We start from the raw sequence: 25,229 nt of genomic DNA, 5'->3' as shown, positions 1-25,229 counted from the left end.
GATTTAGCAGATACTCAGGGGCCCACCTGGAGATTGATTTAAACTGATTGAATTGGACTTGACTGCTGACTGGATTACTGGCTGACTTCTAGTTAACTAGATTCTAAGCACTTCTGGCTGGTACTTAAGAAAATATGGTTCTCAGAGGCTAACAACTTTGAGCTGTGACCACCTTCAGGCCCAGTCGACCAATCAGCTTGAAGAACCTCCCATTTCTGGGAGTAGAACAGGAAGGATTAATCGGAGGCTGCTTAGGGGGCTGGGTCTTTTTGGCTTTGAGACATCGCTGTGGTGGAGATAAGACTTCAGAAGGAGGAGATTAGGAAAGCTAGGATTGTCAGGTTATAGGAATTCTGTTCTCAATCTTTCTCTTTCTTTTACTATCTTTCAATAAACCCTTAAAAACCTGAAAGTTGTTTATCAGTGATTTTAGTTAGTTTCCCCCCCAAAACTGGGGGGACAGATTAGAACCTACATTTAGAAATTTAAATTACACAGATCGAACAACTAATTAGTTTAAGATTGGCAAAAGGGTCTGCCAAGGCTGTGTATGGTCATGCTATTTACTTTGCTTATATGCAGGGTGCATTGTGTGAAATGCCAGGATGGATGAATCAAAAGCCAAAATTAAGGTTGCTGGGAGAAATATCAATAATCTTAGATATGCCAGTGGCACTGGTCTTCTGGCAGAGAGTGAAGAAGAATTAAGAACCTTTTGATGAGAGTAAAGGAGGAGAATGTCAAAGCTGGTTTGAAGCTTAACTTAAAAGGAAAACAAAACCAAACAAAGGTCTTGGGAATTGGTCCCATTACTTCCTGGCAAATGGAGGGAGAAGCAATGGAAGCAGTGTCAGAGTGTATGTTCTTGGAGTCAGAGATCTCTGCAGAAAATGACTGTAATCATGGAATTACATGATGCTTGCTCCTTGAAAAGACAGCTATGCTAAATCTGCACTGCATACTAAAAAGCCAAGATATCATCTTGCTGATAAAGTTCTGTATGGCCAAAGGTTTGGTTTTTCCATCTGGTTTTGAGAGTTGGATTATAAAGAAAGCTGAGCACTGCAGAATTGACATTTTTGAATTGTGTGCTAGAGAAGACGTTTGAGAGTCCCTTGGCCACATAGGAGATCAGTTTATTCCATAAATAAATTTATCTAAGCTCTTCACTGGAAGGTCACATACTGAAGCTGAAGTGTAAATACTTGAGCCACATAGGAGATGGGACTCACTGGAAAAACAACACCCAACAACCCTTAAGTTGGGAAAGATTGAAGGCAAAAGGAAAAGAGGTTGGCAGAGAATGAAATGGATAGATAGTCACATGGAAACAACATGATCTTGGACAGACTTTGAGAGACAGAGGAGGATTGAAGGGCCTGGGATGTTCCATAGAGTCATGAAGAGTTAGACATGATTGAACAACTGAACCACCAACACCCAACAAACAGATAAAGAGGTTCAGGCAGGAATACAGTAACTGACTTGCCAAGGGTCACGCAGCTAGTCAGTGTCAGACTTTATAAGGTCTTCTGGCTCCAGACTCACAACTTTATCCTCTGAGCTACCTATGTACCCGAAGAAATCATTCCTGAAATAAATGTCCAACAGATTCCAAAATATAAATATTAGGGCTTTTTGTTCCAGCAAAGAACTGGAAACAAAGTGAGTACCAATTATTATGGCAAAAGAAGTGTTGGTATAGGAATGACATTGAATATTATGGAAGAGTAATGACAGTCTTTTGGGGGGGTGGGGCAATAAGGGTTAAGTGACTTGCCCAGGGTCACACAGCTAGTAAGTGTCAAGTGTCTGAGGCCGGATTTGAACTCATGTCCTCCTGAATCCAGGGCTGGTCCTTTATCCACTGTACCACCTAGCTGCCCCTGTAAACATTAGTCTTTTAGAGAAAAATTTATCATATTTGTGCCCAGTATGAAATTCTCCATGTCTAATCTAGTCTTTGCTGCAGCAAGAGGCCTACCCTCATTAAAGAGCTCCCTATGTGTAATTTCCAGCACAATTTCTCCAGTGGTCAAGTATGAGCTCCAGAAGAAGGCCTTTCCATTATCATTGCTTTTTTAAGACTTCTTTTAATGAATATTCTAATGTCCAATGGCCTCTTTTTGCCAGAGAGAGGCATTTCTCCATGAGGTCCGTTCATGAATGTGAATCCTCTGGTGTAAGTGACCTCTGGCTGAAGGCCTTCCCACATTGAGTCCATCTTGGGCTTGTCCCCTTGATGAATTTTCTGTTATCTTCCATTACATTAATTTCCTAATTGTCTCAGACATTAGGACCATTGATGGTTTCCTCCTTCCCGTCTCCCTCCCCACCAATTCTTTGCTATAACAGACATTTGAACACTTGTGTTCTTTTCCTGTTTCTTTGATCTTGCTGGTGCATAGGGCGAGTATGAACGGTTTAGGAACTTTTTGTGCCCAGCTCCAAATGTTTTACACGAATGAGGGGGCCAGTTCACTGCTCCACAAATGGTGTCAGTGTGTCTAACACTCCTCAGGCCTGCCAGCGTTTGTCATTTTCATTTTCTGGTCACCTTTGCCAATCTGAGAATCTATATACTAGACTTGGATAAGTGATTATAGATGTAGAACATTTAAAAAAATATGGTCGTTCATGTGGATTTCTTGTTTTCAAAGACAAAAATCCAAGCTCTCTTTGAAAAATAGCGAAATGCAAATGAAACTAACTCTGAGGTACCACTTCACACCCATGATATTAGCTAACGTGACAGAAAAGGAAAAGGACAATACTGGAGGGGATGTGGAAAAATAAAGATACTAATGGCATTGTTAGTGGAATTGTGAACTGGTTCAACCATTCTGGAAAACAAAGGCTAGGCTAAAGGGCTGTTAAACTGTGCATACTCTTTGACCCAGAAATGGCACAATTAGGTCTGTATTCCAAAGAGATCAAAGAAAAGGGAGAAAGACGCATATGGCCTGTATGTCCTAGTTTGGACAAAGAGGATAGCAAGGGGCAGAATTGGAAGAAGTCCAGGAGAGTCTGGTCTTGAAAGAGAAAGGTCTGAGTTGCAGAGCAGGGATAAGGAGGGAGGGATTTGGTGGAGGCTGTGGGGGGACTCTCAGATGAGCAGCCTGGTGGGTGGGTGGTGGAACCTTGTGGAATTTGAGCCCTGGGGGGGAGTTTGGAGGCCTGGGAGGACTGTAGAGTGGAAGACTCATTCCAGGGGCCAAGGCCTTCCACATGATGGAGGGCAAAGCTCAGGGAGGAGAGGTAGGCAGGGTCTGAGTAAAGGGAACATTTCTGCCTTCGCAGTTGGATGGGAAGGGCATGACTTTTCAGACTGGAAGGACTTCCCCAGGGTGGTCTGACTAGAGGCAAGGACCCTGGGATCTGTGATTATTTTGCCCTCCCTTGGAACTGAAATCACTCTGCCTTCCCTTACAGCTGAGATCCTCTGCCCTCTGGAAGCCATCTCTGTGCATGCAGTTCCTAGGTAGGTCTGAGCCAGGAAGCCATGTGACCTTCATCTTCTGCTGGCCAGCTTTTCCTTTGGATCTCTTCCTCCCTGTCTGACCTCATGCTGAATGTTTTCCACAGCCACCCTCAGGACCCTCACCCCCCAAAGCTGGCTTCTTGACCCTGCCTAGTGCTAACGCTCCCCATCCCATCCCAGACATCCTAGGGTACCATACCCAGCTTTGCCACTGGGTCACACTTGCCTGACCTTAAGGCCTCCCCCATCGGGACTCAGGTTTTCTGGCTTCAGCCTCCCATCAGGATCCACGTTTACCTCAGCTCCCGTTCAGAGAATTGGTTGTCCTGCAGACAGCCCTAGTTCTTTTGAAGGACCCAGAAGTCCTGCCACCTTGCTTCCATGATGTACCTAGCACCCGGGCCCCAGAGTTCCGATCTGGCCTTCCTTAAGTGGACTGTGGCTCTCATGCTGGCTTCCTGTCAGATCCCAGGCATTTGGCTTCCTCTGCAGTTTTCCTCCCGGGACCGAGATGACCGGCCTCCAAGCCTAAGCTCCCAAGGAGGGTGCCAGGAGCCCTCCCCAGCTCCTAGTTAGACTCCAGGACCGCAGACCTCCCACTTTCCCAGGCTCAGCTGCCCTCCTGGAGGCCTTCTGTCACTCAGATGCTCCCTCCTTCTTCCCCAGCATTGTTAGTGTCCTGCCTCCCAGACCCTTCCTTAACTAGGCCTCCTGTTTGAGGGTTGGGGAGAGGGGGTGCAGGGAGGGCAGAGTGCCAACTGGAGGGAGATCTCTGACCCAGGCTTCCTTGAAGCCCTGACTGGTCTCTTCTCCCTGTAGAAATCCCTGCAGACCAGCCTCCTGCCCAGGAAGAGAGAGAAAAGGTGCCCCCCCCTCTGGGATTCTTCTCAGCTGAGCCTGCAGAAGACCTAGGCCTGGTCTAAGGAGAGAGAGCCCGGAGCCAGAGGGAATGGCCCCTGGGAGCCACAGACCCCCACCCCAGGTGAGTGCAGTCTGTTGTCCACAGACTTAACCAGCATCAGCCCATGAGGCCGTTTCCATAGACACAGAGGATTGTCCAGGAAGCCAGCGGTCTTTCTTCCCTGTGGATTGTTTGACAAAAATAGGCATGAAATTGAATGCAGCAGTGACCACACTGCCCTGCTCCGTTCTGCGGCCTTTTGGACTGATTCATGGCACAAGGGCCTCTGGAGCACTAACTCCCCCAGTTGCTGCCGTGTGTGTGTGTGTGTGTGTGTGTGTGTGTGTGTGTGTGTGTGTGTGTGTGTGAGTTCCTCCCTCATTACAAGTGATATACCCAGGTGGAGGGAAGGAAAGAGAGGTTCTAGGTAAGGGGGTACAGACAGTACACTGAGCAAGATGAGGGAGGTGGAGTGCTGTATGTGAGAACCCAAGAGAAGGCCCCTGGGGCTGGATCTCTGGGGACAGGAGGGTGAGGAGTGTCTAATGAGGCTGGAAGGAGCCATGAGGGCCATCTCAGGCAGGGCTTTCCAGCCCTAGGAGGGGGATGACATTTGACCCCAGAGGCAAGAGGGATCCCCTAGGGTTGGGTGAGCAGAGGAGCCACATGGTCACAGCTGAGCTTAAGGAAAGTGACTTGGGCAGGAGTGGTGAGAGACAGGAAGCAGGGTGACAAATGGGAGGGTGCAGAAGGAAGGGAAGAGAAGGGAACAGGCATTTATAGAGTGCCTACTGTGTGCTGGGCCTGTGCTAAGTGCTTTACAAATAGGAGCTCAGACCCTCCCAACAACCCTGGGGCCCGGGTGCTGTCATCATCCCCACTGAGCAGGGATGAGACTGAGGCTAAGACAGGTTATGGGAGGGGCATGTGGCTAGTCATTTTCTGAGGCTTGATTTGAATCCAGATCTTCCTGACTCCAGGCCCAGCCTGGCTCTGTCCACCTGACTATGGAGATACCTCTGTCTCAGCATCTCACTCTGGAAGGGGGATAGCTTTTCCCTAACAACTATTGAGCCCATCTTCTAGTCTGGGTGGGCTCAGGGGACTAAAGCCTCAGGCTGCTGATTTTGCCCCCTGATCTTGGCAGGACTGATAGCCCCAAAGAGCTCTGCATGTGCCCAGAGGCTTGGCTGATGTGGTCTGCACCAATTGTCAGTGTCCTCACCACGCTGTGGGCAGGGAAAGAGAGAAAGTATTAGAATTTAGAGGAGTTGCAGAAGGCTTCCTGTTGAAGGTCAGATTTTAGTTGGGACTTGCTGGAAGCCAGTAGTCAGAGATGAGAGAGGATCCTCATGATGGAGGATTGTCAGAGCAAGTGCCCTGACTAGAAAGGTGAAGTGTCTTCTTTCTGGAGCAGCAAGGAGGCCAGTGTCATTGGATCATTGAATAGGTGCCTGAAAGAAGGTGGAGAAGACTGGAATACCAGGGGATGTCTGGGCCACGATGGGTGTTGAATGCAAGAGAATTTGTGTTTGATCTGGAGGTGGTCGGGATCCATTGGAGCAAATTGAAGAATTGAGTGACCTGATCAGACCTTTGATTTAGGGAAATTACTTTGTCCACAACATGGAGATTATCACCAGAAACTTTCCCCCTCAGAATACACAGTACCTGCAAACATCTCACCACCTCTCCCTGGAATTTTCATTACATCACAATAAATACATTTCACATCACCATGTCTCTTTTTCTCATACATGACTTCTCTCATTCCACAGGAGAAGCCATTCACAGTAACTCTTTTTTAAAAATTGTATTCCAACAGCATATATAAAAAGCTGTTCTCGGTATATTCTGGTGTGCTTTTGAAGACTATAGTTTAAGTGTTGGCTCTGAGAGTCATTGACCTTTGAACAAATCCCTTTTCTCTGCTTTAGTTTCATCCTGTAAATTGTGACAATTAAAAAATTCTAAAGACATAGGTTCCGGGTAACTTTATTTTTAATTTAAATGGTTTTTAAAAATCATACAATTATCTTATTATTTTCCAGTTACATGTAAAGATAGTTCTCAATATTTGTTTCCATATCCCCAATTCTGGTTCTTAGGGAATTATTTTGCCCAGTCAGCTTTTGTACCTCTTTTTTCACTTGTCCAATTGTATTTTCTCAGGCATTATTTTTTCCCTAAGCTATTGACTTTCTCTTCTCATCTTTTTTTTTTTTTGGTGAGGCTATTTGGATTAAGTGACTTGCCCAGGGTCACACAGCTAGTAAGTGTCAAGTGTGTACTCCTGACTCCAGAGCCAGCCCTCTATCCACTGGGCCACCTAGCTGCCCCTTGACATTCTCTTGCATAACTCTCATTTCTTTTCCCAAATTTTCTTCTATCTCTCTCATTTGCAGGTCAGCAAGAATCCTGGAAGATCAGAGGTCACGAGGTCCCGAGGTTGACAGAGGGAGAGGTGGAAGTGAAGCGTGTTGCGTGGCTTTCTGGGAAATGGAGTCCCCGGTGCCGCGCATGCCCAGGAGGCCATGGGGGCGGGGCTGTTGAAAGGCTCCTGGCTCTCAGTCTTCTTCCCCAGCTTGGTGCTCAGCCCCCCGAGCTGCGTCCTCTCCTTCCTGCTCCCCTGAGACTCCCGTTCAGGGTCAGTAACGCCCCTTCCCCCGGGGCCCTCAGGGGTCCGACTGTCCAACCGAAGGGGTTTCCAGCAGAGACACCGGGCTGGGGGCAGGGGGTATCTCCTCTTTCCGGAATTGTCCATTTCCCAGAGGGTTCAAGGGCATGACCCCCAAGGCCAGGGAGCCCGGGCCCGACCCCCCATAGTCTGCTGTGGCTCAGGGTGGGGAGTGACGTCACAGGTTGGCGAAGGCTCAGCCTATGGGAGTCATTCGTGGAGGCCGAAGCTGGGAACCCGGGCAGGTGTGTGGCATGTTCCAACTGCTCTCTAATATGGTTGGATCAGTTCACAGCTCCACCAACAATGCATTAGTGTTCCAATTTTTCACAACTTCTCCAACATTTATTATTTTCCTTTATTGTCATATTGGCCAATCTGATAGGTGTCAGGTGATACCTCAAAGTTGTTTTAATTTGCATTTCTCTAATCAATAGTGATTTAGAGCACTTTTTCATATGGCAATAGATAGCTTTGATTTCTTCATCAGAAAACTGCCTGTTCATATCCTTTGACCATTTCTCAATTGGGGAATGACTTGGATTCTTATAAATTTGATTTAGTTCCTGATATAGTTTAGAAATGAGGCCTTTATCAGAAATCCTGGCTATAAAAACTGTTTCCCAGTTTTCTGCATCCCTTCTAATTGTGGATGCATTGCTTCTGTTTGTTCAAAACCTTTTTAATTTAATGTAATCAAAATCATCCATTTTGCATTTCATAATATTCTCTATCTTGTTTGGTCATAAACTGTTCTCCTTTCCAAAGATCTGAGAGGTAAACTATTTCTTCCTCTCCTAATTTACCTATGGTATCACTTTTTCTGTCTAAATCATATACCCATTTTGACCTTATTTTAGTATAAATTGTAAGATATTGGTCTATACCTAGTTTCTGCCGTACTGTCTCCCAACAGTTTTTGTCAAATACTGAGTTCCTATCCCAGAAGCTGGAGTCTTTGGGTTTATGAAACAATATATTACTTTTTTTTTTTTTTGGTGAGGCAGTTGGGGTTAAGTGACTTGCCCAGGGTCACACAGCTGGTGCCAAGTGTCTGAGGCTGGATTTGAACTCAGGTCCTCCTGAATCCAGGGCCAGTGCTTTATCCACTGTGCTACCTAGCTGCCCAGTAGAATTCACTTGTAAACAAACCCATCTGGCCCTGGAGATTTTTTCTTAGGGAGTTCATTAAAGGCTTGTTCAATTTCTTTTTCTAATATGGACTTATTTAAGAATTTTATTTCCTCTTTCATTAACCTGGGTAGTTTTTATTTTTGTAAATATTTATCCATTTCATTTAGATTGTCAAATGTATTGGCATGGAGGTGGGCTAAATACTTCCTAATTATTGCTTTAATTTCCACTTCACTGGTTGTGAAATAACCCCTTTCATTTTTTTTTTTTAAGTGAGGCAATTGGGGTTAAGTGACTTGCCCAGGGTCACACAGCTAGTAAGTGTTAAGTGTCTGAGGCCGGATTTGAACTCAGGTACTCCTGACTCCAGGGCCGATGCTCTATCCACTTCACCATCTAGCTGCCCCACCCCTTTCATTTTTGATACCAGTAATTTTTTTCTTTCTTTTTTTTAAATCAAATTAACTAAAGGTTTATCTATTTTATTGGGTTTTTTTTTTCATAAAACCAGCTCTTAGTTTTCTTGCTTTCAATTTTATTGATTTCTCCTTTAATTTTCAGGATTTCTAATTTAGTATTTAATTGGGGATTTTTAATTTGTTCTTTTTCTACCTTTTTAAGTTTCATGCCCAATTCATTGATCTCCTCTTTCTCTTTTTTATCGATGTAAGCATTTAGAGATACAAAATTTTCTGTAAGCACTGCTTTCCCTGCATCCCATAGCTTTTACTCTGTTGTCTCATTATTGTCATTCTCTTGGATGAAGTTATTGATTGTTTCTATGATTTGTTGTTTGATCCACTCATTCTTTAGAATGAAATTATCTAGTTTCCAATTAATTTTCAGTACCTTTCCATGGCTCGCTCTTATATGTAAAATTTATTGCATCATGATCTGAGAAGGATGCATTTACTATTTATGCCTTTCTGCATTTGACTGTGAGGTTTTTGTGCCCTAACACATGGTCAGTTTTTGAATATGTGCATGTACTGCTGAGAAAAGGTATATTCCTTTCTATCCCCATTCAGTTTTCTCCAGACATCTATCATGTCTAACTTTTCTAACATTCTATTCACCTCTTTAACTTCTTTCTTATTTATTTTTTGGCTAGACTTATCTAATTCTGAGAGGGGAAGATTCAGATTCCCCACTAGTATAATTTTGCTGTCTTTCATCTTGTAAATCATTTAACTACTCCTCTAAGATTCTGGATGCTATACCACTTGGTGCCTACATGTTTAGTATTGATATTACTTCATTATCTATAGTACCTTTTAGCAAGATCTAGTTTCCTTGCTTATCTCTTTTCATTAGATTTATTTTTGCCTTTGCTTTGTCTGACATAAGGATTGCTATCCCTGCTTTTTTGATTTTAGTTGAAGCATAATATATTCTGCTCCAACCTTTTACCTTTACTCTGTGTGTATCTCTCTTCTTTAAATGTGTTTCTTGTAAACAGTATATTGTAGGATTCTGGTTTTAATCCACTCTGCTATTTGCTTCCGTTTTACAGCAGAGATCATACCATGCACATTCACAGTTACTATTACTGTCTATTTCCCTCCATTATATTTACCCCCTTTGTACTCCCCGCCTCTTCTTCTTCTTCTTCTTTTTTTTTTAGCGAGGCAATTGGGGTTAAGTGACTTGCCCAGGGTCACACAGCTAGTAAGTGTCAAGTGTCTGAGGCTGCATTTGAACTCAGGTACTCCTGACTCCAGGGCTGGTGCTCTATCCATTGTGCCACCTAGCTTCCCCTCCCGCCTCTTCTTTCACCCTATTCCCCCTCACCAATGATTTGCTTCTTACCCCTGCCTCCCCCAGTCTGCCCTCCCTCTTATCAGTTCCCCTCCCTTTTCTTTACCCTTTCCTCCCCTGCTTCTGCCCTCCCTTCTATCAGTCCTCCCCTTTTTCCCTTACCCTTTTACTTCCCTAAAGAATAAGCTAAGTTTCTTTATCCAAATGAACGTATATGTTATTCTCCCTTTGAATCAAATCTAGTGAGAGCAAGGTTGAAATAATGTTCACCCCTCCCTTCTTTCCCTCTATTATAATAGGTTTTTTGCACCTCTTCATATGATGTAATTCACCCCATTCCATCTCCCCTTTCCTCTTCTCACCATAAAGTCCTTTTCTAACCCCTTAATTTTTTTATATCATCACATCAAAGACAATTTATACTTATACCCTCAGTGTATAATCCTTCTGTCTGCCCAAATATATAGACAGTTCCCAAGAGCTACAACTATTATCTTGCCAGGTAGGGATATAAACAGTTTAACCTTATTGAGTAAATTTTCCCCCTGTTTACCTTTTTAAACTTCTCTTGAGTCTTGCATGTTAAGATCTAATTTTCTATTCTGTTCTGGTCTTTTCATCGTGAGACTTTGAAAGTCCCCTATTTCATTGAATGTTCTTTTCCTCTAAAAGAGAATACTCAATTTTGCTGGGTAATAGATTTTTGGCTGCAATTCAAGCTCCTTTGCCTCCAGAGTTATTTGGGGTGTTACATATCATTTACCTCTCCAAATGTCCCAGAGTCTCTGGATAGCAGATAAACCCCTATGTATTGACTTCTTTCCCCAGTATAATTGATAGATTTTATGGTTTCCAATGATCGCTTTCATCTGCTGGAGCCTTACTATTTTCCTGTAAAACCTGGATATTCTTATCCTAGACAAACCCTTTTGAATCATATACCCCTGCCATATTGTTTGCTTTTAACAACTCTCAAACTGATCTGCATCATGCTAATGCAACTGATAACACCCTGGACTAAGAAGCTAGGAAAGCTGAAAGTTAATCAGTCTGGATCTGATTGATTTACCAATAGACACATCAAACTAAAGTCTGTAACTAATATATTTCAACAGAGGTTTTTGAACTTTTTTTTCTGCTTTTAATTTTTTAAAGTACTTTAATTTATTTAATGTATTAGTTTATTTCTTTATTTTGGTTGTAAAAGAAAACAAAAACTGTAGAAAGAAGAACCAACAAAAAAATTTATACATTAATCTGTATTCATATACCATCAGTTATTTCTTTGTAGGTGAATTGAATTTTTCATAGGTCCTTCTGATAGCATCCTGCTCATCATTTATTCTTTTTAATTAATTAATTAATTGATTGATTTTTTATTTTTTATTTTTCAAGGTTTGTTTATATAATATTTCCAATTTCAAATTTTTCTCCTTCCCTCCCCTCCCTTCCCTCTCCCCTAGACAGCAGGTAATCTGATATAAGTTTTATATATACATATATACATATATGTATATATAAAACATTACACATATTTCTGCATTAGTCATGTTATAAGAGAAGAATCAGAGCAAAAAGGAAAAACCTCAAAAAAGAAAAACAACAGCACCCAAAACAAAAGAAATAGTATACTCCAATTAGCATCTATATTCCAGGGTTCCTTTTTTTTTTCCCCCTGGATTTGGAGAGCCTTTTCCATCACGAGTCCTTTGGAACTTTCTTGTACCATTGGATTGGTGAGAAGAATCTACTCTATCACAGTTGATCAACACATAATGTTGATGATACTGTGTATAATGTTCTTCTGGTTCTGCTCATCTCACTCATCATCAGTTCATGCAAGTCCTTCCAGGTTTCTCTGAACTCCTCCTGCTCATAGTTTCTTACCTGCTCATCATTTCTTTTTTCTTTTCTTTTTTTTTTGGTGAGGCAATTGGGGTTAAGTGACTTGCCCAGGGTCACACAGCTAGTGTCAAGTGTCTGAGGTCGGATTTGAATTCAGGTCCTCCTGAATCCAGGGCTGGTGCTCTATCCACTGCGCCACCTAGCTGCCCCCCTGCTCATCATTTCTTAAAACATAATAATGTCCCATCCTAATCTCATGCTGAAGGGTTACTTATGAAATCAGTAAGATCTTCCCTGTTCATGAGAATATAGACTTGCTGGGACCCTTTAGTTTTTTGAATCAATCAGGATGATTGATAGGTTTTTTTTTCTATCATATCTAACTTTCCTAATATTCTATGCACCTCTTTAACATCTTCCTTATTTATTTTCTGGTTAGATTTATCTAATTCCAAGAGGGGAAGATTCAGATCCCCCACTATAGTTTTGCTGTCTATTTCCTCTTGGAACTCATTTCACTTCTCCCCTAAGAATTTGGATGCTATACCACTTGGTGCATATATGTTTAGTATTGATATTACTTTATTATCTATCATAACTTTTTAGCAAGACGTAGTTTCCTTCCTTATCTCTCTCTCTCTCTTTTTTTTTTTTTTTGGTGAGGCAGTTGGGGTTAAGTGACTTGCCCAGGATCACACAGCTAGTAAGTGTCAAGTGTCTGAGGCCAGGTTTGAACTCAGGTCCTCCTGACTCCAGGGCCGGTGCTCTATCCACTGTGCCACCTAGCTGCCCCCTTATCTCTTTTAATTAGATCTATTTTTCCTTTTGCTTTGTCTGAGATAAGAATTGCTGCCCCTGCTTTTTTTTTTTTAAGAGGCAATTGGGGTTAAGTGACTTGCCCAAGGTCACACAGCTAGTAAGTGTTAAGTGTCTGAGGCCGGATTTGAACTCAGGTCCTCCTGACTCCAGGGCTGGTGCTCTATCCACTGTGCTATCTAGCTGCCCCCGCCCCTGCTTTTTTGATGTCAGCTGAAACAGAATATATTTTGCTCCAACCTTTTACCTTTACTCCGTGTGTATCTCTCTACTTCAAATGTGTTTCTTGTAAACAACATATTGTAGGATTCTGATTTTTAATCCACTCTTCTACTTGTTTTATGGGAGCGTTCATCACATTCACAGTTAAGATTATTAACTGTTTATTTCCCTTCATCCTCTTTTCCCCTTTCTTGGCACTCTTTTTTTCCCCTTCTTTCACCCTATTCCTATGGACCTGTGTTTTGCTTCTGAGCACTGGCTCCCCCAATCTGCCCTCCTTTTTATCAGCTGCACCACCCTTTTCCCCTTCCCCTTTTCTTTCCTTAAAGAGTAAGCTAAATTCCTTTATACAAATGGGAGTGTATTTTATTCCCTCCCTGAACCAAATCTGATGAGAGTAAGGTTGCAACAATGCTCACCCCTCCCTTCTTTCCCTCTATTATATTGGGTCCTTTTTGTTCCTCTTCATATGATGTAATTAACCCCATACCACCTCCCCCTTGTCTTCTTTTATTCTGCCCCTTAAGTTTCTTTATATCATCACATCAAAGTCAATTTAATTACAATACCTTAACAGAGATACAGATCCCCAGAGTTGAAAGTATTATCCTCTCTCATAGGGATGGCAGGCGGTTTAACATCATTGAACAACCTTTTTTCCCCCTTGTTTACCTCTTTATATTTCTCTAGAGTCTTGTACTAGGAGACGACATTTTCTGTTCTGGTCTGGTCTTTTTCTCAGAACACCTTGGAAGTCCCCTATTTCATTGAATATCCATCTTTCCTCTGAAAGAGAATGATCACTTTTGCTGGGTAATTGATTATGAGTTGTAATCCAAGCTCCTTTACCTTCCTGAATACTATATGCCAAGCCCTGGGATCCTTTAATGTTGAAGCTGCCAGGTCCTGTGCAAACCTGAATGTGGCTCCAGGATATTTAAATGGTTTCTTTCTGGATGCTTAGAGTATTTTCTCCTTCACCTGATAATTCTGGAGTTTGCCTATAATATTCCTTGAAGTGTTCCTTTTGGGATCTCTTTCAGGAGGTGATGGGTAGATTCTTTTAATGATGATTTTATACTCTTATTCTACAATTTCAGGGCAGTTCTCCTTAATAATTTCCTGGAATATGGTGTCTAGACTCTTTTCTTGATTGTGGCTTTCAGGTAGTCCAATAATTCTCAGATTATCCCTCCTGGATCTATTTTCCAGGTCAGTTGGTTTTTTTGTTTTGTTTTGTTTTGTTTTTAGTGAGGCAATTGGGGTTAAGTGACTTGCCCAGGGTCACACAGCTAGTAAGTGTTACGTGTTGCAGGTACTTCTGATTCCATGGCCAGTGCTTTATCCACCGCACCACCTAGCCGCCCCCAGGTCAGTTGTTTTTACAATGAGGTATTTCACATTTTCTTCTATTTTTACAGTCTTTTGATTCTGCTTGAGAAATTCTTGGTGTCTCATGGAGTTATTAGCTTTCATTTGCCCAATTTTACTTTTTAAGGCCTCATTTTCCTCAGTAAGCTTTTGTACCTCTTTTTCCATTTGGCCATTTTTTCCTCTCATTTGGCCAATACTATTTTTTTTTTTAAGGAATTGTTTTCTTCGGTCAATTTTTGCCTTTCTTTTTGCAGTGTAACTCTCATTTCTCTCATTTCTTTTTTCCAGTTTTTCTTCTACCTCTCTCATTTGGTTTTTAAATGGCTTTTTGAGCTCTTCAAAGAAGGTTTTTTGGTCACGGGACAAGACCATCTTCCCACTCGGGTTTTTACTTGTAGGGATTTTGACAAACTTATCTGAGTTTGAGTTTCAGTTTTCTGTTTCATCATAGAAGCTGTCAATGGTAAGGGTACTTTTTTGCTTCTTGTTCATGTTGTAGTCTTTTTTTTTTTTTGCAGGGCAATGGGGTTTAAGTGACTTGCCCAGGGTCACACAGCTAGTAAGTGTCTGAGGCTGGGTTTGAACTCAGGTCCTCCTGAATCCGAGGCTAGTGCCTTATCCATTGCGCCACCTAGCTGCCCCCTGTAGTCTATTTTTAAAGTTATAAAGTTGAAGTCGGCTCCAGGGGCACAGGGGCCACTGTTACAAGCTCCTTACTGCTCTCAGCTGCCCCACTCTCAGATGCGTCCAGCTGCCCACTGAGCTGAGCTGAGCTGCCGGCTGAGCCAAGCAGAGCAGTGCTGAGCCGCCCTCCCCTTTCACCCAGGTGAGGCCGACCTTTCCTGATGTCTTCTGAATTATCTCAAGGAGGAGGATTGTGTCTCTCTTTTTGTAGGTTCTGTAGTTCCAGAATCTGTTTAGAGGCTTGATTTAATGTTGTTTTTGAGGGAATGCAGGAGAGCTCAGGCGACTTCCTGTCTTCTCTTTACCATCTTGGCTCCCTAAAATAGTTTTAAGGCATGACCAAGTCTCTTTGTCCCCTTTTAGGTACTATCAGTAAGGACTCAAGCCTCAGTTCATCTGTTAACCCTTTTTTGCCTTCTCCATCATTGTTAGTGAACCATCCAGGAGCCCAGTACAGGTGGGGGAGAAAGGTGGAAGAAGATTGGCAAGGTAGGAGAGGGTTAAGTTATGCAGGGCTTTGACTGCCAAACAGAGCATTTTCTATTTCCTCCTGGAAGCAATAGGGAGCCACTGCAGTTCATTGAGTGGGGGAGCGTACTCAAACCTGCACTTTAGGAAAATGAGTGTGGGGGCTGATGGACTGGAATGGGGAGAGAGTTGAGGCAGCCAGATTCCCCCCCCCCCCCTCCCCAGTAACCCAGTAACTATTGACCTACTTCAGGTGTGAGGTGATGGTGTTGTGTTATGATGAAAGCTGATTGACAAACATTAATGTGCAGTATAAATGAGTGATTAGAATTCATGATTATTTTGTGGGGATGAAGGGGGCCTGGGTAAGTGGAAGTGGGGAAAGGCTAAAGGTTTTTGTCCCCTCCTCTCAGACTTAGAAGAATAGCTGAAATGTCTCTGGGGAGTCCTAAATCTGTTTCAGTTTGGGAGGGGGGGTATGAGCTCAGACACCCAAACCCAAAGGAAGGAGAGGTCTGCTTGGAGACATGTCTGCATTATTGGCACAGGGGTGGCAGCATTGAACCCAGGCCAGCAGACTAACCCTGGCTGGGTAAAGAGAGCTTTGGACATTCAGCCCTCCCCCCACCTGGGCTAGGAGGAGGCTGAGCAGGGTGGAGCCAAGTTTGGCCTTGAATGGCCAGGAAGAGGGAGGGGGTGGGGCAGAAGAGACATAAATAATGGGAGGGTTGGGGGGAGAGATTTTTGGAGCAGCCATTATCTACCTTCTTCCAACTCTAGCCAGACCAGAAGACATCAAAGAACCCGGAGTCTTTGGCCAGAAAAAGTAAGTTTCAGGTGCTCCCCTCCCCCTCCCCTTCCCAGGTTTCCACAGTCCCTCCTCCACACCTCCTCTGGTAGATAAACCACCTCGGGATCCGGAAATGAAGCATTTTTCAGAATGTTTTTGGTCTGTGTCTCCCCTCCCCAAGCTGTCCTTCTCCCTTCCTCCCAGGACAGAACTCTTCAGAGGCCTGCCCCTTCCACCCCTGAGAGGAGGCTGCCTGGTAGAGAGAGGGAAGAGGGCTGCATTTGGACTTGGGTGCTGGGTTCAAATCCAGCTCCCCCTGGGCCCCACTTGTAGACTCTCGTAGTCATACAGTCCTTCCCACTTGTGATCTCCTTTGAACCTCACAACAACCTGGCCAGGTTGGGGCTGTTATCCCCATTTGACAGAGGAGGAAACTGAGGCTGAGAGGTGCAGTGCCTTAGCTAGGACATGTCTGGGTCTGACTGACGCCAGGCTCAGGGCTCTATCCACTTAGCCTCAGCTGCTGAGTCACTGAACGTCACTCTTCTCATCTGTACAATGAGAGGGCTGGACGGAGTGACCTCTAACCCTGTCAGGTTTCCACTATATGTGTATTCCTGCGATCTGGAAATCAGCTCAGAAATAAACTCATGTATGTTCTGAGTTGGAGTCACTCAATGTTCTTGGCATTCCTGACTGGCTGTAAATCTGTGACCCAAGCTGGAATTCTGGGTGTTCGTAATGTCCCTGTGACCCTGGGCAAGTCATTGACTGCTCTGAGCCTTGTTTCCTCCAAGGTAACAGGAGGGCATGGAGCCCAGGGTCCTCTGACAGCTGGGCACTTGAAAAGTGGGCTCCAGCCTTGGACACTGTTATGGGGGACAATGGTGGGGGGGTTAGGGATAGGGGTAGGGGTTTGGAGTCCTTAGGAATTCCTCTTTAAAGAATTTCCCCCTCTTGCACACAAATCCAATAGAATGAGATAATAGTTTATTTAGGAGCTGGGGAAAGGAAACCAAGAGAGAAATCCTTTGACTTCTTCTTCTGATGGGGAGAAGGCAAAGCACAGAGGCTTGGCTCTGAGCTACCTATGTCCTTGAGCTGAAGACTGGAAGGTACTTTTATAGAAGCCTGATGGGGTTGAAAAGTTTCCCCTTTTTTTTTTTTTTTGGTAAGGCAATTGGGGTTAAGTGACTTCCCCAAAATCACACAGCTAGTAAGTGTCAAGTGCCTGAGGCCAAATTTGAACTCAGGTCCTCCTGAATCCAGGGTCAGTGCTTTATCCATTGTGCCACCTAGCTGCCCTGAAAAGTTCCCTTATTAAGGGAGGACCAACCCCCACTGGCTTTTCCCTGACTTCTCTGTAGCAATGGTTGTTGCCCACCATTTCCACCCATTGGATAAACACTTGTCCTACCTGCTGGACTGATAACCAAGGAATTGATAACTCCTTCCTCTGGTCTGATTTGGTTCCCTGTTCTCCCTGGCCACCTCACTCCCCGTGGGGGTAAGTCTCCATCCTGGGCCTGCTTTTCTGAAGTAGTTCTCAGTCATCTCTCTGAAGGGAACTAGCTGGTGGTACAGTGCAGTGGGTACTGCTGGACATCAGTCAGCTAGACCCGAGTCCAAACCTCCTGAGATCCCTCTCAGCTCTGTCAAGTGCCTTGATGTCTTGTCCTCTCAGTTTCCTCATTTCTGTCCCAGACACTGCACTGGGCTGTAAAGGACAGTCAGTGTTGTTCCTTCAGCAAGTTTAGGTGAGTGTTGGGGAATTCCTCAGCCCAGAGGTCCCCAAAACCTCCTATAGAAGTAAGAATAATAAGAGTTGTGGGCAGCTAGTTTGGCGCTGTGGATAAAGCACTGGCCTTGGATTCAGGAGGATCTGAGTTCAAATCCAGCCTCAGACACTTGACACTTAACTAGCTGTGTGACCCTGGGCAAGTCACTTAACCCTCATTGCCCTACAAAAAAACCCAAAAACAAAGACAAGAATAATCAGAGCTACCCTTTCTCTAGCACCCAGGTGCCAGGCACTGCTGAGCACTTGGGAAATGGAATCTTCACAGCACCTTTGGGGTAGATGCCATTATTCTCCTTCTTTTATAATTGAGGAAAGTGAGACAAGCAGGTCAAGTGACTTGTCCAGAGTCACACAGAGAAAGTGTCTGAGGTCAGATTTGAACTCAGTTCTTCCTGCCTCCAGGCCCATCTAGCTGGAATCCCTGCCTGAAGATAAAGTAGCATCAGCACCCTGGCAGCTGCCCTGTGGGGAGCATCTCAAGGGAACAAGGGGAAGTAGAGGCATAATTAGGGTTTTACACAGCCTCAGTCCATCTGGGGAGGCTGGGCAGCCACTTTGCTCATTGGGCTGGTTGGGTATAGAGGCAGGATGTCGGGTGATTTGGGGAGAATGTTAACCTTCCTCTCAGGAGTTGCAAAGGTTGTTTCAATGGGGATGTTTTCTCATGCCCAGAATATCTGGTGGGGCCACAGGAGGTGGGTCTCTAGTTAATTCCTTTAGAATATGTTATTGGTGACTCCCCAGTTATGGGAGACTTCCCTGACCTCTGTCTCTGTTTACATAGTCCTGTAAGGCAGTTCAGTTTCTTTGACATCTAAGGAAATTCTTTTGGGGGAGCTGTTTTCCCCAGTTCACTGCATTTCCTCCACATTTGCAACCTAGAAGCCATCCCTGACTTTTCCCTCTGTCTTGGCCTCGTCTCCCTATGGCCAATTAGGGGCTAAATCTCTTTCTTGTTTTTCCTTTTAATTTGTCTGTCTCATAGTCACCTCTTGTTTTCTCCAAGTATTAAAGTTTTACTATCAATTTTTGCCTTTCATTTTTCTTTCAAGTCCTCTCTGTACCTCTCCCCTCCACTATTTTCCTGAACCACCTTGGATACAGGCTGCAGGAATAATTCTCTTTTCTGGGGCCAAGTATACAAAGCTCCCCATATGAGCCACTTCTGCACATAGGCCCTATCCAAGAACTTAACTGGATTGACTTATCTAACTCTATAGGCTTTGGGAGGAAAAAATTCTTTTTTGTTTTTTGTTTTTGTTTTTTTTTTTAATGTATAAGGTATTTTATTTTTTCCGTTACATGTAAAGACAGTTCTCAACTTTTGTTTATACAAGCTTTACAATTTCAGATTTTTCTCCCTCCCTCCCCCCTCCCCTAGACAGCAGGTAATCTGATATAGGTTATATCTATATATCTCTATACATATACATAGGAATATATATATATATATACACACACACACATATATATACACATAATAACATTAATCCTATTTCTGCATTAATCCTGTTACAAGAGAAAGAATCAGAGCAGTGATGCAAAACCTCAAAATAGAGGAAAAAAAACCAACAGCACCCAAAACAAAAGAAATAATATGGTTCAATCAGCATCTATACTCCACAGTTCTTTCTTTCTTTCTTTTTTCTTGGATTTGGAGATCCTCTTCTATCATGAGTTCCCTGGAACTCTTCTGTGCCATTGCATTGGTGAGAAGAATCTAGTCCATCACAGTAGATCAACACTCAATGTTGATGATACCCGATGATACCGTGTACAATGTTCTTCTGGTTCTGCTCATCTCACTCATCATCAGCTCACTTAAGACCCTCCAGGTTTCTCTGAACTCTTCCTGCTCATCATTTCTTACAGCACGATAGTATTCCATTGTATTCATATGCCACAACTTGTCCAGCCATTCCCCAATTGATGGGCACCCCCTCAACTTCCAATTCTTTGCCACCATGTAAAGAGCAGCTATAAATATTTTTGTACATGTGGGTCCCTTTCCCCCTTCCATGGTCTCTTTGGGAAAAACCTGGGTCAAAGGGTATGCACAGCTTTATCGCCCTTTGGGCATAATTCCAAATTGCTCTCCAGAATGGTTGGATCAGCTCACAGCTCCACCAACAATGCATTAGTGTTCCAATTTTCCCACAGCCTCTCCAACATTTATTATCTTCCTTTTTTGTCATTTTAGCCAATCTGATAGGTGTCAGGTGGTACCTCAGAGTTGTTTTAATTTGCATCTCTCTAATCATTAGAGATTTAGAGCATTTTTTCATATGGGAATAGATAGCTTTGGTTTCTTCATCAGAAAACTGCCTGTTCATATCCTTTGACCATTTCTCAATTGGGGAATGACTTGGATTCTTATAAATTTGATTTAATTCCCTATATATTTTAGAGATGAGGCCTTTATCAGAAGCACTGGCCTCAAAAATTGTTTCCCAGCTTTCTGCCTCCCTTCCAATTTTGGATGCATTGCTTCTGTTTGTACAAAAGTTTTTTAATTTAATATAATCAAAATCATCCATTTTGCATTTTATAATATACTCTATCTCTTGTTTGGTCAAAAACTGTTTTCCTTTCCAAAGATCGGTACACTATTCCTTTCTCTCCTAATTTACCTATGGTATCACCTCTTATGTCTAAATCATGTATCCATTTTGACCTTATTTTAGTATAAGGTATAAGATGTTGGTCTATGCCGAATTTCTGCCATACTATCTTCCAGTTTTCCCAGCAGTTTTTGTCAAATACTGAGTTCCTATCCCAGAAGCTGGAGTCTTTGGGTTTATCAAACACTACATTACTAGTGTCATTTCCTACTGCATTTCCTGAGCCTAGCCTATTCCATTGATCTACCACTCTATTTTTTAGCCAGTACCAGATAGTTTTGATGACTGCCGCTTTATAGTAAAGCTCCAGGTTTGGTACCGCTAACCCACCTTCCTGTGAATTTTTTTTTCATTATTTCCCTGGATATTCTTGATTTTTTGTTTTTCTAGATGAATTTTGTTATTATTTTTTCTAGCTGTATAAAATAATTTTTAGGTAGCCTGATTGGTATGGCACTGAATAAGTAAATTAATTTAGGCAGTATTGTCATTTTTATTATATTAGCTCTGCCTATCCATGAGCAATTGATATCTTTCCAATTATTTAGATCTGATTTGATTTGTGTGAAGAGTGTTTGGTAGTTGTGTTCATAGAGTTCCTGGGTTTGTCTTGGCAAGTAGACTCCCAAGTATTTTATATTACCTACCGTTACTTTAAATGGAATTTCTCTTTCTATCTCTTGCTGCTGGACTTTGTTGGTCATGTATAGAAATGCTGATGATTTCTGTGGATTTATTTTATATCCTGCTACTTTGCTAAAGTTGTTAATTGTTTCAAGTAATTTTTGACTTGATTCTCGAGGATTCCTTAAGTATACCATCATATCATCTGCAAAGAGTGATAGTTTTGTTTCCTCCTTGCCTATTCTAATTCCTTTAATTCCTTTCTCTTCTCTGATTGCTAAAGCTAACATTCTAGGACAATATTAAATAATAGGGGTGATAATGGACATCCCTGTTTCACCCCTGATCTTATTGGGAAGGCCTCTAATTTATCTCCATTGCATATAATACTTGCTGATGGCTTTAGGTAGACACTGTTTATTATTCTAAGGAAAGCTCCCCCTATTCCTAAACTCTCTAGTGTTTTTATTAGGAATGGGTGCTGTACTTTGTCAAAAGCTTTCTCTGCATCTATTGAGATAATCATATGATTTTGGTTGGTTTTCTTATTGATGTGGTTGATTATGTTAATAGTTTTTCTAATGTTGAACCAGCCCTGCATTCCTGGTATAAATCCCACCTGGTCATAGTGTATTATCCTGGTGATCACTTGCTGTAATCTCCTTGCTAATATCTTATTTAAGATTTTAGCATCAATATTCATTAGGGAAATTGGTCTATAATTTTCTTTCTCTGTTTTTGCTTTGCCTGGTTTTGGTATCACCACCATATTTGTGTCATAAAACGAATTTGGTAGAACTCCTTCTTCACCTATTTTTCCAAATAATTTGTATAATATTGGAATTAATTGTTCTTTAAATGTTTGGTAAAATTCACCCGTAAACCCATCTGGCCCTGGGGATTTTTTCTTAGGGAGTTCATTAATAGCTTGTTCAATTTCTTTTTCTAATATGGGTTTATTTAAGGATTTTATTTCTTCTTCCGTTAACCTGGGCAGTTTGTATTTTTGTAAATATTCATCCATTTCATTTAGATTGTCAAATTTATTGGCATACAGTTGGGCAAAATAATTCCTAATTATTGACTTAATTTCCACTTCATTAGTGGTAACATCACCCTTTTCATTTTTGATACTGGTAATTTGGTTTTCTTCTTTTTTTTTTTAATCAAATTAACCAATATTTTATCTATTTTATTGTTTTTTTCATAAAACCAGCTCTTAGTTTTATTGATTAATTCTATAGTTTTTTTGCTTTCAATCTTATTAATTTTCAGGATCTCTAATTTAGTGTCTAATTGGGGATTTCTAATTTGTTCTTTTTCTAGCTTTTTAAGTTGCATGCCCAATTCATTAATCTCCTCTTTCTCTTTTTTATTCATGTAAGCATTTAGAGCTATAAATTTTCCCCTAAGCACTGCTTTGGCTGCATCCCATAGATTTTGGTATGTTGTCTCATTATTGTCATTCTCTTGGATAAAGTTATTGATTGTTTCTATGATTTCTTGTTTGGCCCATTCATTCTTTAGAATGAAATTATTTAGTTTCCAGTTGATTTTCATTCTACTTTTCCCTGGCTCTTTCTTACATGTAATTTTTATTGCATCATGACCTGAGAAGGATGCATTTACTATTTCTGCCTTTCTACATTTGACTGTGATGTTTTTGTGCCCTAATACATGGTCAATTTTTGAAAATGTGCCATGTACTGCTGAGAAAAAGGTATATTCCTTTCTGTCCCCATTCAGTTTTCTCCAGACATCTATCATGTCTATCTTTTCTAGTAATCTATTCACCTCTTTCACTTCTTTCTTATTTATTTTTTGGCTAGATTTATCTAATTCTGAGAGGGGGAGATTCAGATCCCCCACTAGTATAGTATTACTGTCTAATTCCTCTTGTAACTCATTTAACTTCTCCTCTGAGAACTTGGATGCTATACCACTTGGCGCATACATATTCAATATTGATATTACTTCATTATCTATAGTACCTTTAAGTAAGATTTAATTTCCTTCCTTATCTCTTTTAATGAGATCTATTTTTGCCTGCACTTTGTCTGAGATAAGGATTGCTACCCCTGCTTTTTTGACTTTAGCTGAGGCATAATATATTCTGCTCCAGCCTTTTACCTTTACTCTGTGTGTATCTCTCTGCTTCAAATGTGTTTCTTGTAAACAGCATATTGTAGGATTCTGGTTTTTAATCTACTCTGCAATTCGCTTCTGTTTTATAGCAGAGTTCATCCCATTCACATTCACAGTTATTATTACTGACTGTCTATTCCCCTCCATTCTATTTACCCCCTTCTTTCACCCTATTCCTCCTCACCAATGTTTTACTTCTTACCCCTGCCTCCCCTGATCTGCCCTCCCTTTTTATCACCCCCCCCTCTCTTTTCTTTACCCTTTTCTCCCTTGCTTTTGTCCTCCCTTCTATCAGTCCCCCACCCTTTCCCTTCCCCTTTTGCTTCCCTAAAGAATGAGTTAAGTTTCTTTATCCCAATGAACGTATATGTTATTCCCTCTCTGAGTCAAATCTAATGAGAATAGGGTTGAAACAATGTTCCCCCCTCCTTTCTTTCCCTCTATTGTAATAGGGTTTTTTTCCACCTCTTCATATGATATAATTCATCCCATTCCACCTCCCCTTTCCTCCTCTCCCCATAGACTCCCTTTTTAACCCCTTAATTCTTTTGTATCATCACATCAAAGACAATTTATATTTATACCCTCTATGTAAAGTCCTTCTCTCTGCCCAAAATACATTTACAGTTCTTAAGAGTTATGAGTATTATTTTCCTGTGTAGGGATATAAACAGTTTAACCTAATAGAGTAACCTTTTTTTTCCCCCTCTGTTTACCTTTTTAAACTTCTCTTGAGTCTTGTATGTTGAGATCAAATTTTGTATTCAGTTCTGGTCTTTTCACCAGGAAAGATTGAAAGTCCCCAATGTCATTAAATGTCCATCTTTTCCCCTGAAAGAAAATGCACATTTTTGCTGGGTAATAGATTCTTGGCTGCAATCCAAGCTCCTTTGCCTTCCGGAATATCATATTCCAAGCCTTGCGGTCCTTTAATGTTGAAGCTGCCAGGTCCTGAGCAATCCTGACTGTGGCTCCATGATATTTAAATTGCTTCTTTCTGGCTGTTTGGAGTATTTTCTCCTTCACCTGATAATCCTGGAATTTGGCTACAATATTCCTTGGAGTTTTCCTTTTGGGGTGTCTTTTAGGAGGTGATCGGTGGATTCTTTCAATGATGATTTTATCCTCTGATTCTATGATATCAGGGCAGTTCTCCTTAATAATTTCCTGGAATATGGTGTCTAGATTCTTTTTCTGGTCATGACTTTCGGGCAGTCCAGTGATTCTCAAATTGTCTCTCCTCGATCTGTTTTCCAGATCAGTTGTCTTTCCAATGAGGTATTTCACATTTTCTTCTATTTTTTCATTTTTTTTATTCTGCTTGACTGATTCCTGGTGTCTCATGGATTCCTTATCTTCCAACTGTCCCACTTTAATTTTTAAGGCATTGTTTTCTTCAGTGAGATTATGCACCTTTTTTTCCATTTGGCTAAGTGAATTTTTTAAGGTATTGTTTTCTTCAGTGAGATTATGTGCTTCCTTTTCCAAGCTGCTGATTCTTTTTTCATAGTTTTCTTGTTTTGCTTTCATTTCTCTCCCCATTTTTTCTTCTACCTTTTTGAGCTCTTCCAGGAAGGCTTTTTGTTCTTGCGACCAATCCACCTTCCCTTGTGAGGCTTCAGATGTAGACAATTTGAGGCTATTGTCCTCATCTGAGTTTGTGTTGGCTTCTTCCCTATTGATACAGAAGCTCTCAATGGAGAGGGCTCTTTTTTGCTTCTTACTCATTATTGCAGCTTATTTATTTATTTTTTAAGTTGAGGTCTGCTCTGGGGGCACCAGGGTCCCTGTTTTGGGCTTCTTGTGCAGGTGTATAGGTGCTGTGTGACCGGGCTTTTACTCTGAGGCCTTTATGGTGTGTGGAGATCCCCCACCCTGCACTTCCTGT

General features: G+C 42.0%; 1 protein-coding gene across 1 annotated transcript in view; it reads left to right on the top strand.

Annotated features, from left to right (window-relative positions):
• Positions 1–591: 591 nt before the first annotated feature.
• Positions 592–25,229, top strand: part of LOC122746594 (zinc finger protein 2 homolog) — a 67,011-nt gene continuing 42,373 nt past the window's right edge. Inside the window, exons 1-4 of the mRNA XM_043992342.1 lie at positions 592–1,665; positions 3,433–3,481; positions 4,301–4,463; positions 6,788–7,029. The gene's annotated coding sequence lies outside the window, so the exon portion shown is untranslated. The remainder of the gene's footprint in view (positions 1,666–3,432; positions 3,482–4,300; positions 4,464–6,787; positions 7,030–25,229) is intronic.

The sequence above is a fragment of the Dromiciops gliroides genome, chromosome 3 (assembly GCF_019393635.1).
Source record: "Dromiciops gliroides isolate mDroGli1 chromosome 3, mDroGli1.pri, whole genome shotgun sequence".
NCBI lineage: Eukaryota > Metazoa > Chordata > Mammalia > Microbiotheria > Microbiotheriidae > Dromiciops > Dromiciops gliroides.
The sequence above is the reverse complement of the archived record's forward strand: the minus strand, read 5'-3'. Positions and strand labels throughout refer to the sequence as shown.